The sequence below is a fragment of the Lissotriton helveticus genome, chromosome 1_1 (genome assembly GCF_964261635.1).
Source record: "Lissotriton helveticus chromosome 1_1, aLisHel1.1, whole genome shotgun sequence".
In the NCBI taxonomy this organism is placed as follows: Eukaryota; Metazoa; Chordata; class Amphibia; order Caudata; family Salamandridae; genus Lissotriton; species Lissotriton helveticus.
Genome location: NC_136057.1, coordinates 965,165,729 through 965,184,778, shown reverse-complemented (window position 1 = coordinate 965,184,778; position 19,050 = coordinate 965,165,729). Strand labels below are relative to the sequence as shown.

The following is a 19,050-nucleotide window of genomic DNA, read 5'->3' as shown; positions in this document are numbered from 1 at the left end:
TAATAGAATATCCCATTTTCGGAGTTTTGGTACAACAGCGCACAGTGCATGTTCTGGACACAGGGGAAGCTATTTTAATCTAAAACTATAAACTACACTCTGCAATTTCCCAAACGTCATATTCATGCTATTAGCGTAGATGGGATGAAAAGTATGACATTAGGACCCCACCAGGATGGAACATAGCAAAAATAAATGGTCATGTTCCTTTTAAAATAAAATAAAAATCTGATTGAAAAACGACGTGTCTATAGCAGTCCAAGTGTGCACGTGTTCACAAAAATAAAGTGAGGCGCCTCCTGGCACGTGGCAAGGACAAAAGGTAATTTCGGTGAAATGCCATCTGCCACTCAGCCGCCCTGTACCTCAGGCAGCCTCCCTAACGTCTAAAGTCAAATCATTTCTTCTTTTTCGGACATCAAAGGGCTGTAATACAAAGTTTCTCTTTTTCTGCCCAGAAACAGTGTTCATTTTCCAAATCCTTCGTGTACACGTTTCACTTATCCCTTGTGCAGCCTCTGATGTGCCTGTCACCTTGCACACTTTTTATCTGAAAAGAAAAAAGCAGCTGCTACTTCCAAGACAAAACGCCTCGTGGAACACGTACGAAGTGGGAAGTGGGAAGTTGCAGCATAGCGCTGGCGGTACACGGACGGATGGGGGGGGTCGCAAACGGACAGCGGGAGCGGGAACGGCGCAAGAAAAATAAAACAGCACTCACTGTGGTGTTTCCCAAATAAAGTAGACACTCACCTGGAGAGGGAGGCGGGGATCTGCTGTAGGAGGGGAGGGGGAGAGCGGAGGCCGTGTTACAACGGCATCGGGACCGGCTGCGGCTCGGGAGGCGGGGATCTGCTGTGGGAGGGGAGAGGGAGGCGGGGATCTGCAGTGGGAGGGGAGAGGGAGGCGGGGAGAGCGGATCGGGATCAGCTGCGGCTCGGGAGGCGGGGATCTGCAGTGGGAGGGGAGAGGGAGGCGGGGAGAGCGGATCGACATTAAGAGCGCCTGATGCACAGGAAAAAACGAACTAACCGATTTTTATATACGATGCATCTACGGAATATGTACTTTAATGTGCCATGATTTCAGAGTTCTTTTGAGAGGGGGGGGGGGGGCGCAAACGGGGAGCGGGAACGGCGCAAGAAAAATAAAACAGCACTCACCTGGAGAGGGAGGCGGGGATCTGCTGTAGGAGGGGAGGGGGAGAGCGGAGGCCGTGTTACAACGGCATCGGGACCGGCTGCGGCTCGGGAGGCGGGGATCTGCAGTGGGAGGGGAGAGGGAGGCGGGGAGAGCGGATCGGCGGGAGAGGACACGGACGACGGGAGGGGGGCGGGAGAGAACGCAGCACTGCAAACTTGGGAAATGCTTAAAACAAAGAGCACAGAGGTACGAGGCACAGAACGAAGTAAGTTGCAAACAGAGACTCCACAATAGTCTGTGTACATCTGTCCAAACCGACGTTCGCACGGTAAAGCCAGACCAGTGCTCGTTTTATACCCGAAAGAGCAGCAGGAACGATAAACACAGGATCCATCCGATGTCGCATGTACCACCAACAGAGTCTATAATGACGGCAGTAATTTAAGCACAGCCACGGCCACAGAGAGCTGCTCTGCAGAAGGTTAGCGCTTTGGGTCCTAAGCAAATGCAAATGCGTTACCAAGTACACTGCAGCCGAGCGCTCACGGCTGCCTGTCCCACAGGCTGCGCTTCATTGCGGTCCGACATAACTAAAAATGTCAAGCGGGAGGGGGCGGGAAAGGGGGAGGAGAGACGCAGAAGACGGCCGGAGCAGGAAGGCGGGTGCCGGCTCAATGCCGGACCAGATTCGGGGGCGGGAGAGAACACGGACGACGGGAGGGGGGAGGGGGGGCGGGAGAGGACACGGACGACGGGAGGGGGCGGGAGAGAACACGGACGACGGGAGGGGGGCGGGAGAGGACACGGATGGCGGGAAAGGGGAGGGAACGGGGATAAACGTAACTCCGCCCTGGGAAAAAATCTCGGGAACGCCCCCGAATCTGGTCCGGCCTTGACGGACAGATCCGGCACTCAATGGCTAGCCTCCATTTATGGAGCTAGCCAATGAGAGCCGGGGGACGTTCCCGAAGTGCTTAGTGTCGACATAGGATTTCACCTGCGCTGAAAAGCTGCGCAGAGCGCAGCCTTTCGGCAGGCGAAACCCAAAAAAGGGCATGTTCCTACAATTCTTTGTAGCGTAACTACTGTAAAATTACTAGTAGTTATGCTTAATTATGTTAGATGCGTAATTCAGCATCCCAGTAGCAGGGCTTTGTCCGCTGCCTGATATGAGGGAACGTCATTACCAAGATTCTGGCACATGAATTCTGAAACAAATGTAAACAAACTTTAAGAGCAACCAGTATTAGTCTACAGCAACTATCAATTTAAGAATTGAAGATTAACATCAATCCAATTCTTTAATGTACCTCGTGTGTTTTTTACATGGGAACAAAAATACACTACGGTGTTCGTATGAAGACCTGTGAGGTTTAAGAGCACAGGACATCAATATCTACGCAGTTTAAGAGAACGGGAATAAACGCCATCACACAGTGGTCACATTTTATTTGTAGTTTTGCTTTGGAAACTGTGTGTTCTTCAATGTTCTGGGTAATTCTTTAGTTCTCTAGGTGCTGTCCTGAGTGAATGTTTACTTCTGTTCTGACAGACTAGCCAGGTTTGGGAGCACAAGAAAAAACTAGCTCTGCACCTAGCGGTTTTCAAATACTGAACGTTTAGAATATCAAAACCGCTAGTCAGTCGTTCAAAATGTCTTTATTCGGCTTCAGAAAACCACAAACGACACAAGATAAACAACACTTGCAAACAGACAATATTAAAGCAAATATCCTTCTGTCAAACAGATGGTACAAAACATATTTCATTTTCTACATACCATTAATCATTAAGTGCTGCGCAGTGCCATGTCATAAAAGCTCATTCAGGAGTATACTGCCAAAGACAGTTGTACCGGCCTTACGTCTCCTAATACTTTAGTCAATTACAGTTTTTCACAGTTACTGTGCATGCATGGCTCGGTAGGGGTGATTGATGCCTGAGCCCTGGCGCCTACTGTAATATTGTAAATATAGTTTCAGAAGCCACGAGTGTAGTCAAGATTTGGGAGCATCCTTGGAATGATAAAATAATTTAAGGTAGAGCATATGATTCCGTTAACTGCCTAATGTGTATTCTGAAGCACGACGATAGACCTAAACAGACCAGCGGTAACATTGGTGCCTTCTTATGTGGATGTGGGTGACTGTGTGAGTGAGCCTGTAGCTCATGAAAATAGGGAAATAAAAATTAGCTAGCTTTTGCTCCAAGAATTTTCAATTCTATTAAGGACACGGAGGCGAGGATTATGCTTCTCTTTCATTTTAATGCCACACACAGCAGCCAATGAAATCTTTGTATATATAAACAAAACTACATTTTCCATGATTCAAACACCACATCACTTCCTGCAATAGCCCATAAGAGCCAGGTGATACCGGATATCGTCCTCTTTCTTTGCTTCGAACATAAGTCCATAAATTACTGAAGTCCAACATAAGCATCCTCCAACGTGTTAGAACAACCAGCTGGAAAGAATTCCTTTAACTGGAAACGTACTCAGCCCATCTTCTTCTCAGAACCTGGAAGAATGAGAAAAAATGCCAGTAACATCTTCAAACAGACTATAAACATATGTGGACAATATTACAATACATGTAATAAACCGGGTGGGATAATCCTCGCCTCCGTGTCCTTAATTGAATTGAAAATTCTTGACGCGAAAGCTAGCTAATTTTGTATTCTATTACAGGACCGGAGGCTTCGTATTATGCTAGTTTAACGCTCTTGAAACACCACAGAGGAAATATCACCCACCGGTTTGTAATAAAACTGTAGAGGCTCTCAGGGAAAGGAAGTTTACAACGCAGGGTAATCCCGTCCCCACAGGATCCACGTGCTGTTCCACGCACCAACGCACCCAGCATTTCCAAGCTGAGGAATATCTCTTCCTGGTGGAAGGAGCCCAGGCTTGATTGATAAAGGCGGAAAGCCTGCTCTGAAAATCCTGGCATTTGTCAACATTGCCGGAGAGTCCCCAGGCCATCAGTGACAGATGCCCCGTCATTACCAGTGGGTGCGTCTCTCCATGAGGGCCCTGGAGCATCGTCGGGGACTCTGGAATCTTCCTGGGGAAGTCGCAACTCATCTCCAGAAGGCTCGGAAACCAAGGTTGCGACTTCCATAAGGGGGTCACTAGGATCACCTCCGCCCCCTGGCACAATATCTGCAAATACACCCGTGGAATCAATATGAACGGGGGAAAAGCATAATTCAGAGACTGAGCCCAGTTCTGAGTGAAAGCATCCGTCGCCAAGGCTAGAAGATTTGGTCTCCAGCTGAAAAACAGAGACATCTGCCTATTCCGTCTGGACGCAAAGAGGTCGATCTGACAAGGACCCCAGATCGCCTGTAACCACTGAACCACCCGTGGTTGGAGTTGCCAATCGCTGCAGTCTCGGAGATGGCGTGAATGCCAGTCTGCCACCACGTTCGACTGACCTGGAATGTATTCGGCTACGACAGATATCTGGTGACTTAGGCAATAGTGCCAGAAATCTTTCGCTATCTCTACTAATAGGGAGGATCTTGTACCTCCCAGTTTGTTGATGTAGCGTACTGCCGAAATGTTGTCCATCCTCAGAAGGATGCACCATGAGACCTTTTTGGGTGAGAGTGTCTTGATGGCGAAAGAGCCAGCGAGCAGCTCTAGACAATTGATATGTAGCTCTAGCTCCTGAAGAGACCATCGTCCTCCTGTTGATATATTTCTGCAACGCGCTACCCAGCCCCAACGGCTGGCGTCGGACTCTATGACTACTTCCGGAATGGAGCCGAAAATGGCCGGACCGTTCCACGCATCCACATGGCTGAGCCACCATTGAAGCTCCTGACGAACCTCCGATGACAGAGGAACCAGGTCCGTGCATGAAAGGCCCTCCTGCAGATGTTGAATCTTCATCCTCTGAAGAGCTCGACAATGGAGGGGTCCCGGGAAAATTACCTGAATAGACAATGCTGCATATGCTGCATATAACGAAATATGGAAGATTACCCAAGCAGAGACTGCAGAACGAATACGAGAAATTTATCGTATTAATTTAGAGAAATCTCTTGCTGTAGTAGACAATGGGTTAACAACTCTGTCGTCCAGGATACATTCATTGGACAGCATTGTGTCTTCTGCCATAGACATCATGGAACAAGACTTGGTCCTATTGCAACATGGTCAATCTCAATTACGTTCTATCATGCTATTAGGCTGGACGCTACAAAACTTGCGGGCAGGCTATGTGCCTTGGCGTTTAATCAACACTAAGTCACGGTTTTCAAAATTCATTCTCACTGATAAACAGATCAAACTGGCACAAAGGGCAGCAGACTATACAGTGCTGAGCATTGAAAAATTGGAGAAATTACCATTCGCAGTGTCAGAGAAACCAGCTACTGAGTGGATTATACATGGTAAAATTACCCTCCCTCTTACAATTTTTCATTTTCAGTATTACCTAAAATATATACCAGGAGGCAAATATGAAATTTTGGGTAAAGAATACATCAAGACATCCTGGAATTTACCATACACACACGGATGTTGGAGTGGGGGCGTGAAGTGTTTCTTAGCGGTACTAACTGTGAAAACACCCTAAGCGGTTCTCTCCTTTGTCAGGGTATTAACTTACACGGGGCCTGCAATGGTCCCACTACAAACTTATCCTGTCACATGCAAGGCTCACCAGCTGCAGTGATTAATCCAATTTTTGGCCAACTTTTGAATGGAAGTTACCTCATGTTGAATGATCACAGCTGCTGTGGCATGTTGCCAGGTATCCCATATCTAGTGACTGTTTCATCCAGGGTCACTTGCTGTATGTAAGTATTGTTTCCACAAACCAAGACAGCCAGGGAGTCACCTTTAAGGCCTTCACTGATCATCTCTTATATTTAAATTGATACTCTAAGCAGAATGAAAGCCATTCTTTTGCAACAAACAGTGCCACTGACCTCGGCCAAAGAAACCTATGATCTACAAGTCACAAGGACTATTGTCGAGATACATGCCCTTCTGAATACAAACTGCCCTATACATTTCTCAGAAATGTTAGGTCGTATCTTAAACATATCCGATATGAGCGGTATTGTACATGTATTTAAGAACGTGTGTAGGGCTGTAAGCACCTTTGCAATCAGTTCTCGGAATAATTCCAAACTTAGTGCGCTCTGTGTTTGGCAGACTGCTGCTCCATTTAGCACTTGTTGGAGGGATCCTATTTTTGCTCCTACTGCTACGATATGGCAAGCCAAATCACCAGCGACACCCAATTCACCGTGGAGAGAGCTCTGCTGGAGATGAAGTGTCGTGAGCGCATCGTTCAAATTTTGGGTTTACCTCATCTATGAGAATTAAATACCACATGGTTTCTGTCATTCAGACCAATCTGGCAAGATTGCATCTCACCTGTTCTACACTGCCTGCTTTGCGGTGAACAATGCGTGCTAGACATCTGTCTAACACTCCCATCAGTCATGCCTACAGTTGTCGATACTCTGCTGGACCCTGTATTGGCCTCTGTGTTGTCCCTAGCAGCTACCAATCCTGATGACGGCATTCATTGAGATCTCACAGATGCAAATTGCTACTGCTGAGGTACGAGAGGAAACAACAGGCATGGAGGTAACATCCGATACGAACATTGCTGATGCCAACAATGCTGAAGGCGATGCTACTCCTCTATGTGCGGATACTTTTCTAAACAAGGTATTCCTACTTTCAACTAGAACGGTAGATGACTTTTTGTCTACAAAAATAGAAGATTTCATGTTTCCTCCAAGCCCTAACATTGACTTTTGATTTTGGCACCCAGTGTACTGAGAGAATTTGGCCTTCATTTTTTAAAAACAAGGGACTAACTTTGGAACTTTTTCCTGTGAGTAATTTTTTTTTCTCCAAATTTGTATTTTTCATTTTTGATATAGTAATCTGCTTATAGTAGAACTATTCATATAGAACAGAATTCGTTGATTACTTCGAGACAATATGTGACCTTGTCCACAACAATTTTATGTAATTTGACATGAAATGGTATCAGCCCCTTTTCTTCTGTATTTATGAGCCATTTCATTATGTGTATATATATTTATGATTCATTCATGTAGCATTCAAATGTCTACATTTGCTTAGAATGAAACATTGCTTTAATATGTACAGCACCAATGCATTTTTTATGCTTATAACCAGTTCTAATGCATTTTTTACAATGTATTTTAGACATTTTTTAGCACTTCAGGTGTAGCTATATTTTAGATATGTTTAACATGTTTAGGATTTAGTAATGTCATTCATACGAAAGTGGAGTGGGTGTTGTGTGTCGATTTAGATTTCCCGATGTATGCCGTTATGTAGGTACAATTCACATTGCCCTTATATAGGCATAGAAATCCAGCCCTTATTTAGGCATTGCCCATGCTAACAAAATACAGGCATGGTCAACTACATCCGTTCATCTTCGTCACAACAAGTTCTTGGAAAACCAGACTCTTAAGCCTTTAGGACCTCCCCTTGCTTGGATATTGATTTCTCCAAGAACTCATTTATTATGCATGAACATCTACTCCTTAGGGGTTCATTCATGATGTTCTTATGCCCAACTTGTACGTCAATACTGGCATTCCTAAACACCTTCAAGGTATAAATATATCTTCACTTAACATGCACGACACGGTTCACCTCTGCAAGTTCAGAAGCAAGTCGAGTTCCCAACTGACGTACTGACCAAACACTGTCATCCTCCTCGCCGAGAATCCAGCTCCAGAGTTTCTGACTCCCTTTGCAGGGTGTTAGAGATCGAAACCCGGAAAGAGATTCCAACCTCACTCATTCTAAGGTATGGAGCTAACTAGAACCTAGAGAAACTTTTGGCAACTCTTGGCTAAACTAGTCTTTAGGTAAACAGCACCTACTTCTTCCCTCGTACTACACTTAGGTTAGGTACACTGGGGTAGGATTATTTTAGAAGTACCAGATGAGTATTTTAGCCTGTGTTATTTATGTATGTACTTTTATGAATATATGTCATAGCTACACACCATGCTCTTGCAGTATTATTTTATCTTACTGCTAACGCTGTACATATTATACTTCGCATTCTGTCTTATGATTGCAGCAGTTCATATCTCTTGCATGAGAAATAAGACTGTACAATAAACCCTTTTTATTCATATACCCATCTCTCTATTTCTGTGCAACTCTGTAGAAACAAAGCATGCAAGATTGACTGAGTGAAACTGTTATCTATTGTTTCCAGGATTCTGAGATTGTTCCTATTCTAAGGGAAACAAGGTTGTCATGTTTATGCGGTTGTCAGAAACTAATCCCTACTTGTTCATTCGAGAAGTTTCTAGTGACCTCTGAGTTAGCTGGCACGCACAACTAATTAAGTTTAATGTACTCGATAGAGACATACTGACCTCAGTCCTATTTCAAATTTATACTGTATATTATTCCAATGCGCAGAGCCTATCAGGGATATAGGAACTACACTACACTGTAAAACTTAAGGAGACTGGAGTTGTTGTTAGGAAGTATTTCTCCTGGTGCCCCTGTCTTTAAGGAGTTGAAGCCAGGGGGATATACAGTTTTTAGTGATGGCATTGGAGAGGTGACTCCTGTCTGTATAATGGCCCCTAAAGCAAAGAGGAGAAAACAGCGCTCACACATGAACACTTTTATGAAATCCATGATGCAAAAAATGGATGACATGGGGTAAGCCTTAGCTGAGTTGAGGTGCAGAGTGGATGGACAGGTGGGGCGGAGGATAGGCCCAGATGATCGGGAGAGGCCCCATAGATGGCATTTCCTCCTGTGCCAAAAGGGCTAGAGCTAGGAGAGGTGGGAGCTACGCTCCATCACCACCGAGGGTGGGGGGAGCAGAGGGGCCTATGCCAGCAGGACCAGTGGTGGCAGTGCCGCAAGCAGCAGGTAATGTGCCGGTTACAATGACGATGATACCACCTGGGACTGAGGGGGGTAGTCAACCAGGTACACCTGGTACCAATCCCCCGCCCAAGCATTCCAACGGGAGAGGGCGCACCGGGTACTTGGGGGGTAGTCAACCTGGCACATTGGGTACCAATCTCCCTCCCCAGGCCACAAGCATCCCTGTGGGAGAGGGCCCATTGGCGGGTGCGCCCGGGCAGTCTGACTTGATAGCTAGCTTGGCAGCAGTTTTACCATGGTTGGAGAAGGCAGGTACCTGGACCCCAGCAACAGGCACGGGAACATTGCGTAGCGAAGAGAGCGCACTGGAGAAAGCTAAGAAAATGGTGACGTAGTTTGCGGGGGCTACATGGGTGGATGTATGGGAGTGCCAATGTAAAACCTACCTGACTCACAGTAACGTAAGGCAGCTCAATAGTCTGCCTTGCGTTTTTTGGCTTCCCCCAAAGCCATACAAAAACTATCCTATGAGGCTATTTCCACTTTGTATACATGCTACAGAATACAGAATACATTGAAAGAGGAAATAATGAGGAGAAATTGATATATTTCTCCTTCTTACTTCTGTCTCACGTAGACTCACCAGTTTAGAGCAAACCTATCTTCACAAGTTTTTATAAATATGGGTTTGCATCAAAATACATTGATGGATGCACAGGAACGCCTTAGCACCACCCATGTAATGCCACCTGACATAAGGTAACGCAAGGCAGGGCAATGTCCTGCCCTGCGTTTGTTTTGTTTTTTCTTTACAAACCCACACAAACGGGATTTGTGTGGTACTGTAAATCCCAAAATAGATTTTGCATCAGGGTTCTGCCAGAAAAGTGACTCAACCCTGATGCAAAATCTGAGCCTCATCTCATACATTTTTTTTAACTCTGCCACAAAGAAAGCAGCAACAAGGAGAAAACTGACAGTAAATCTGTTGTGCTTAATAGGCTACAAAGATTGTATTTTAAAATATTGTATGGGGTGAAGGCACCTGCTGCAGAGATCTGTGTGTTCCCAGTACATCTGAGTGAATAACAAAGGTATGTTATCTCTGGAGGTTAATGCACTTGCTGAAAACTTCTGTGTTTTGTCTAGCCTCTGTTTTGACTCAAAGTAGCATAGAAGGTTAATGTGTCTTCTGAAAGCGCATCATGTAACATACAAACGACAGATTTCATTGTATGTAGCTAGGTAAGCGGGTTACTGCTTTGAACCCAGAGATTCTTAGGTTACTTGCATTGGCATTGTAATTTTTCTAATATAACACAATGAGCTATGAAAGATGATATGTGACTTCTCTACATTGTAACCCCCCACTCTTTTATGCAACACATCCTGTACATTGATTTACAAATGCACATAATTTATTGTAAAGGTAATATGCACATGAGATGTAAAGCACTCCATCAGCAGAAAACCCTTCCCCGGGAAGGGTAGGAATCTGAAGCACTCCTCCAGCGATGAATATCGCTTTTCAAGAAATTCAATAGAAACAAGTGCAGTCTTTCAAAAAATCCAAGATTTATTCGTATATTTCTTTTTCCATATTACTTCATATGAAAGTTGCGAAATGTCATTATTCAATCCATGTTAATCCAGTCCGATTGAAAGGATAGACGGATCTTAACATATGTTAAAGCTGGTTAGCAGGTCAACACATTGAGAATATAGCCCCGATGCATTTCGAGCGATTGCTCTTCTTCAGGGGTAAATCTCTGAGAATGAAAAGAAGACGTGTTGAAATCCAAGCGAACAGAATGCTCATACAAATAAACTGCTATATCTAAGGTGTGGAGAGTAACTTGACTTAAAGAAGCCGTGCACTCCTAATTTAGTCGGTGACTCTTAAAAAAAGGAAGAATACAAAATAGTGCGCGCCGTGATATATGAGTGTACAGGTTTGAATACTCGAGGGGATTTGTGTGTTCTAATACATTGCGTGCGTGAAGGTCAAGGAGAAAGCGTGCTTCTAAAACACAAGAGTGAATGTTAAAAAAACTGTGTAGAACAGTGACAGTGATGCGTGGGTGAGCTCTCGTAAAAATAAAAAATGTGAACGTGCTGGAAAAAACGGGCTGAGAGAAGCGAAGTTGCATTTAAAGAAAGGTTGCACAGGCAAATGGGTGAGCTTCCATAACTTGCGTGAATCTCGGGGACAGTACTTGATCTAAAGTAACGTTGCCTGACATAGAAAAAAGGAACGTGCAGAATCAGACATGCAGTGACCGGCAAAGAACCGCATCAACGACGGGAGGCTGAGGGGAGCGGTAAAAATGTAGAGCTCTAGGCAAAAGTGCTAACAAAGTTAATCAGTTCATTAAAATGTCACGATCAGACATACCTCAGTGATTTTAACTCTCGTTGCTGAAGAAATCGTGCCGGTGTTTGGTGAATGCCGCCAGGAGTAAAAACAGCTGTGTGGTGACGACAAGGAATACCTCAGAACCCGGAAGTACCGCCCCTAGGGCAGAAGATATGGAAGAAAGACGACGCGCTACAGCGAAGTCAAAAATAAAAATCAGATGCTGTCTGTGAGTCTCAATTGTAAAAAAAACTATTAAAGCATTCGTGATTAAGAATACACGAATACAAGAATATAGAACAATGTAGGAGAGAAATATGAGAGTAAGTGGGAATTTCAGAACTAGGTAGAAAAAGATAGAAAATTATTATGACTGTATGAACAGAACGATCAGCTGAAGAAAAAAGGAACAAAGGGAGGAGAGAAAAGAAACTCAGTGACATGGAGAAAACGTTAAGAACCACAATGGAAACAGAGGGAAAGGCCATTTAAAGTTCACAGGGGAAGATAGAAAACCAGAGATGCAGGCGAAATGGTGATACTAAAGTGTAAGAATAACATTATAAGAAACAACTGAATTCCAGTCTTTTATTGAGCCCTTTTGGATGGAGGGCATTCAGTCTATTTTTCTAATAGAGTTCACGTTGTAATAAGAACTTCTTATTGTCTCTGCCTTCAATGTTAGTGATAGTTTCCAACACCATGAATCATATTTGGCTGACATTATGTGTCATGTTGACAAAGTGGGCGGCTACACAACATTTCATGTTCTTAGTACGTATGTTGCTTCTGTGTTCTGTTAATCTGGTTTTAATCTTGTGTTCCTTTTTGCCCACATACGGTAATCCGCACAGACATTTGAGTAAGTAGACAACGTTGGTAGTGTCACATGTCGCATTGACTTTCAGTTTGATGGGGGCACCTTGGGTGGGATGAGTTATTGTGTTCCCTTTGATAATGCTGTTGCAATTGCCACAGTCGTGGCATTGGACTGTCCCCTTTTAGGTAGTGTCTGTGGTTTTCGTCTGCTGGTTGAGTAGTTGTTTGAGATTCTTGGTGCGTTGATATGCAGATATGGGATTGGCTTTAAAATTTTTATTGAAATCGTGTCCAGTTTGAAGCAGTTGCCAGTGTTTACGGATGGTTTGTTTAATTTTAGTGCTTTGGATGGAGTATTTAGACACAAACACACCTCGTTACTCTGTAGCTTCAGGCCTAGGTTTGGTAGCTAGTAGTTGCAGTCTGTCCCTTAATTTCACTCTGTTTTCTGCTGTCTGTATGATGGAGTTGGGATAACTTCTTTGTGTGAATTTGTTTTTGATTATCCGGCTATCTTCTTCAAACAGCATGTCAGAAGATGCAGTGCGTTTAGCTCTGAGGAGTTGTGAATATGGTAAATGTTCCTTTAAACTCATTTGATGGAAACTATTAAAGTGCAAGTAGTTGTTGCGATCTGTCGACTTATTATAAACTGAAGTCTCTAAACAATTGTCGGTGATTTGTATCTTGACATCTAGAAATGCTATTTGAGTCTTGCTCGTCTTGAGTCTTGAGTCGTGACCGTCCTGAGCTTCTCTGAAGCGGTCGCTCCCCTCGCTGCTCCCTGCTCATTAACCTGGTTTCGTAGCGCTCTGAGTTCCACGCATTGCTCGCACTGCTAGAATCTGTTAGTCATCGTAGAGCTCATTGCCAGACTTGCTCGCACTGCTGAATACTAAGTCATTGTAGCGCTGTACTATTAGACCGTGCTTTATTATTTATTTTGCCATTATTATTTACTGTGTCACTCGCTTTGCCTGCTTTGATAATTGTTGCCTGCCTGTGCTGCCCAGTTTCATAGCGCTTCATTAAGGTCGTGCCCCTATCTCGTCCTGGTTTCGCTTTTGGCTTGCAGCCATTTTGTTGTTTGTTGTCGTGCCTCCCAGCCCGGCTCTCCACCCCGCTCCCGCCTCCCAGGTGCTCCTCCCTCGCCCCACCCCCCTCCACTATCCACTTATGACCGATGCCTTTGCGCGCAGCGGTCGCGCCCCATGCGCGCCAAAGGTGCGCCAAAGGTAAGCCCGTCTGCGCCCGTCCGCGCCTGGACCGCACCCAACGCCAGACCCCCTGCCCCCCGCAAAAGCCATTCCACCCGCATAACATAAGACGCAGCAGCCCTCTCAGCCCTTAAACCCGGCCGCACACCACAATGCTACCAAGCTGCCCCAGGACACACCCATGGACCCTTCACCTGCCACTCCTGCAAGTTCGACTGCATCAGGACCCACACCAAATCCACAAACTCCAAACAGAGCTCCGACACTAACCACCTAAAGTGCATCCTGTTCAACACCCGCTCAGTCCACAGACACTCCATTGAACTCTGGAACCTACGCAACACCACATCGTCGGACGTCGCCTTCCTTACAGAAACCTGGATGAACGCCTCATCAACACCCGACATCGCCATAGCTATCCCGGACGGCTACAAGATCATTCGAAAGGACCGCATCAACCAAACAGGAGGAGGCATAGCCATCGTCCATAAGAACACCATCCGCATCACGACCAGTTCCGACGATAACCTCGCTACCGCTGAACACCTTCACTTCCAGATACACACCGACCCCAAGACCACACTCCGAGGCACCCTCATTTACAGACCACCAGGACCCCGCACACAATTCAGTGAAGACATCACTGACTTCATCAGACCACATGCCCTCCCCTCCGAGAACTACATTCTACTGGGAGACCTCAACTTCCACCTGGAAAAGAAAAACGACAACAACACCACCACCCTTCTGGACAACCTGGCCAATCTCGGACTCAAACAACTTGTTGACACCCCCACCCACTTTGCCGGGCACACGCTCGACCCAATCTTCACCTCCAGCAAACACATCTCCTTCGATCACACCACAGCTCTCCATTGGACGGACCACAGCTGCGTTCACTTCAACTACAAAGAGACCACGACCCACAACCCCCCACAACCTTTTTCCCGAAGAAATTGGAACAAAATTACCACCGCCCAACTCCTCACATCGCTTCACCAAAACCCCCCTGCCAAATCATCGGACCCAAACCAAGCAGCCACCAACCGCCGACGAACTGGCACCCTTGAAAAATCATCAAATCAAGCAAGGTAGCAAAAAAGCCCCCTGGTTCAACGATGACCTTAAGAAATCCAAGAAGTTCTGTGGCACCCTCGAGAAAGCCTGGAGAAAAAACCCTACCACTGACAACCTGGCCACCTTCAAGAACGCCACTCGCAAACACCACCAACTGATCCGATCCACCAAGAAATCATCATTCAAAGATCGACTTGACAACAACGCCCAAAACAGCAAGGAACTATTCAACATCGTCAAAGAATTCACAAACCCCACTGCCGTCACCAACGACATCACTCCCTCCCAAGACCTCTGCGACTCTCTATCCTCATTCTTCCACAACAAAATCGCCGACATACATAACAGCTTTGAAAACCAGTCCGAAGACCAGTCCACTCCACCCACCTCTGTACCAAAACAGCACTCTAACAACCTTTGCGCCTGGAACCCAATCACCACTGAAGACACCATCGGCCTAATGAACTCCATCCACTCAGGATCGCCAACCGACCCATGTCCCCACCACATTTTCAACAAAGCAGACTCCATCATCGCACCCCATCTCCACGATGTCATCAACTGTTCCTTCAACTCTGCTACCTTCCCGGAAAGCTGGAAACATGCCGAACTCAGCGCCCTTCTGAAGAAACCCACAGCAGACCCCTCTGAACTTAAGAATTACCACCCCATCTCGCTCCTCCCATTCCCTGCCAAAGTCATTGAAAAAGCCGCCAGCAGTCAGCTAGCTGCCTTCCTTGAATCCAACAAATCCCTCGACCCCTCACAGTCCGGCTTCCGAGCCAAACACAGCACCTAAACCGCCCTCATCACAGCTACAGACGACATTCGAACGCTACTGGACAACGGAGAAACAGCTGCTCTCATCCTACTTGACCTCTCCGCAGCCTTCGAAACAGTCTGTCACAGCACCCTCATACAACGCCTCAGCAACGTCGGAATACAAGGAAAAGCACTGGACTGGATCATCTCGTTCCTCGCCGGAAGAACCCATAGAGTCCGCCTCCCCCCATTCAAATCAGAGGCCACCGAAGTCATCTGTGGCGTACCACAAGGATCATCACTCAGCCCCACCCTCTTCAACGTTTACATGAGTCCCCTCGCATCCATCGCGCGCCAACACAACCTCAACATCATCTCCTACGCAGACGATGCCCAGCTGATCCTCTCCCTCACCAAAGACCCAAACACCGCCAAAACCAACTTACACGAAGGAATGAAAGAAGTAGCCGAATGGATGAAGAACAGCCGCTTAAAACTAAACTCGGACAAAACGGAAGTCCTCATCTTAGGGTCATCCCCCTCTGCCTGGGATGACTCATGGTGGCCACCGGCCCTGGGAACAGCACCCATTCCTACGGATCACGCACGTAACCTGGGCTTCATCCTGGATTCCTCCCTCTCGATGACCAGACAAGTCAATGCCGTCTCATCATCATGCTTCAACATCCTACGCATGCTCAAAAAAATGTTCAGTTGGATCCCCACCGAAACAAGAAAGACAGTCAACCACACACTGGTCACAAGCCGACTGGATTACGGAAATACCCTTTACGCCGGAACCACAGTCAAACTACACAAAAAACTCCAACGCATCCGAAACGCCTCAGCCAGACTCATACTGGACATCCCTCGTCAAGCTCACATTTCCGGTCACCTGAAAGACCTCCACTGGCTCCCCGTCAACAAGAGAATAACGTTCCGTCTCCTCACCCACGCACACAAAGCCCTCTACGACCTAGGACCCGAATACATCAACACGCGACTGTCCTTCTACACCCCCACCCGCCAACTACGATCATCCAATCAAGCCCTCGCCGCAATTCTGCGCCTCCATAGATCCACCATGGGGGGAAGATCCTTCTCCTACTTAGCGGCCAAAACCTGGAATTCTCTCCCCACCCACCTCCGCCTCACACAGAACCACCTCTCCTTCAGAAAGCAACTAAAAACTTGGATATTTGATAAGTAAAGCACCCCCCCCTCCCTCAAGCGCCTTGAGACCCTCTGGGTGAGTAGTGCGCTATACAGATTTCTGAACTTGAACTTGCTCGTGTTGTGGGTGAATTGGATTCTCTCATTAACCTGGTTGAGATCACTTATGGCTGAGAGTAGTTGCGTTTCCGAACCTTTCCAAATCAGAAAAAATGTTGTCGATATTTCTGTAATATGTGATCAGGTTGTCTTGCCACTGGGGGTTCGATAGAATGTGGTCTAATTTGAATTTATGCATGAATAAATTTGCATAAGCTGGAGCGGCACAATTGCCCATGGCCACTCCAGACAGTTGGGTATAAACTTTGTCTTGGCATGTGAAATAGCTGTGATGTAAGGTGAACTGCATGAGCTCCATCAAAAATACTTGTAAATCCAATGGTTTTTCACTGTTAAGCAAGAATGACTCCATGGCTTGTAATCCCAGGTTATGGGGCATTGAAGTGTACAGCGAATTTACGTCGTACATAAACAGAATTGCTGCTCTTTATCAATATGGATGATAATGATCTTTCTCAAGAAATCCGTGGTGTCTTGAATGTAGGTGGTCATTTTTTGTACACTTGGTTGCAGATGTTTATCGATGTATTCACCAATCGGTTCATGTATGGAGTTGTGTGTGCTAACTGTGGGTCTAAACGGAGGCCTGGTCGAATGCTTATGAATTTTGGGTACCATGTGTAGGTATGGTGTTTGCGGATGTTCATTGGTCAGAAATTTTGTATCACGCTCAGTGATGGTTCCCATTTGAAGAGCTGTGTCGAGAATGGTATGTAACACTTTATTGAATTCCATAGTCGGGTTGGAGCTTAATTCCATGTATAATGAATCGTCATTGACATGAGTCAACAGATTTTCGTTGTAAAAAGTTGTGTCGATGATAACTAACGCCACTCCTTTATCTGCCTTACAGATGGTGATTTCATCATTAGAAGCAAGTTGTGCAATGGCATGTCGCTCTTGTATAGTCAAGTTAAATTTCATGTGGACTTTGCTCTGCAATATGGTGTGTAAGTTCTTTTGTACGATGGTCTCAAATGTGTCTAGCACTTTGTGGCTCAGGGGCTCAATGAAAGTGCTCTTAGGTCTTCTATCTAAGAGCCTGCCTTGCTCTTCTCTAGGTTGGGGTTCAATGATGTTCTTAAAGAAGTGTTTGAGTCTCAGAGTGCTCATGAATTTAAAAAAACAGACTTGAGTGTCCAATTCATTGGACTAATATGTTGGAACAAATGATATTCCTTTTTGCAATGTCTTGATTTGTGTAGGAGTAATTTCTGTTCTTGAGATATTTATAACTAAGTTCCGTGACTCCTGGTTGATTTGACCACCGATATTTGTTTTTCTTTTGTGCTTTGCCCACCTGGTTTGACTATTGGATCGGGCCTGTTCCTAAAAAAGGTACCAGTTGAATTTGTGCTGCGTTCGAAGTAGAGGGTTGACTCTCATTTTCTGTGGTGTTATTCTGTGGCGCTCCACGTTGGTAACCTTTTCGCGTTGAATCTTCTGATGAGGGCGATTCTCCTTCTGTAGATTGATTGTTAAAAGTGCGTTGTTGCTTTCTTGTTGCGTATATTTCTGCCAATTGTAAACCTCACCTAACTTGTAGTCGACCGTGTCTCTTTTAAACTTTCTCAATTTCCTTTAATGAATTTTCTTGGTGTACCTGTCTAATTAAGAGTTAATATCTTTCAATGTTTTTGCCCATTCTCCACTCAATAGTTTACCACTTAGTTCTTGTTTAAGTTGTGAAAGATCACTTTCAAGCTCTTCAAGCAATTTTGAGAGTTGTTCAACAATTAAAAGTATCAAGTCTAAGGAACATTTATTTACAATTCCATACCATTGTTCCGTAAATCGGGCCTTATGCTTGCTTAAGGTTGATTTAAGGGGCATGCGCAGTCCCCAACTGATTCTTTGGACTTGGATGTAAAGCGCTCCGACACCCTGCATTGGGATGAGTAGCACGATACAAGAAAAAATAGTGGCATATAAATAATTTCAATGTCTCTTCATGGGTAGTAAGCCCTATATAAATGCAATGTATTTTGTGTAAATACTGGGAAAGACCAACACATCTGGCATTCTTACAGTGCATGCATATCTCTGGAAAAAAGGACTGAACAAAGTGAAAAGCTGCCTAAAAAAAATTCCCCCAAAACTTTATTCGATGTAATATAAAAATAGATCATAAAAGTATACATGTTAAGATAATATCATCTTTATTAATACAATAAAAGCTAGTAAGGGCTAGCAGTTAAAATAACAAAATCCAGATTACAGCCCCAACACAGTGGGATATTGCACTGGCGGTTTTAAACTGTGCACAACTTCGCAATTCAATCACTATACTTTGTGCAATAAAGGCAATAAGGATCAGATAAGGTGCTGCACATACCCCATTACCAAGTTAATTAAAAAACAGCTAAAAAAGGGTTTGGTATGTTATGTTATGTTATGTTATGTTAAACTGTATTTCTTGAGCGCACGTTCACCAGACGGTTTCTTGGCGCTATGAACAGGACCGAACGCCGTGCTAAGCAGAGAGTGAGTATCAGTCATATGCGTGG

At 45.2% G+C, this 19,050-nt stretch overlaps 1 protein-coding gene across 3 annotated transcripts in view; it reads right to left on the bottom strand.

Annotated features, from left to right (window-relative positions):
- The window catches only part of LOC144771527 (uncharacterized), a 280,734-nt gene that overhangs the window by 86,800 nt on the left and 174,884 nt on the right, over positions 1 to 19,050 (bottom strand). The window contains exon 1 of one of the 3 annotated variants that reach the window (XR_013599335.1): positions 11,415 to 11,525. The exons of the other annotated variants lie outside the window; for them this stretch is intronic. The gene's annotated coding sequence lies outside the window, so the exon portion shown is untranslated. Of the gene's footprint in view, positions 1 to 11,414; positions 11,526 to 19,050 lie in introns of those variants that run through there. 3 annotated transcript variants of the gene reach the window in all.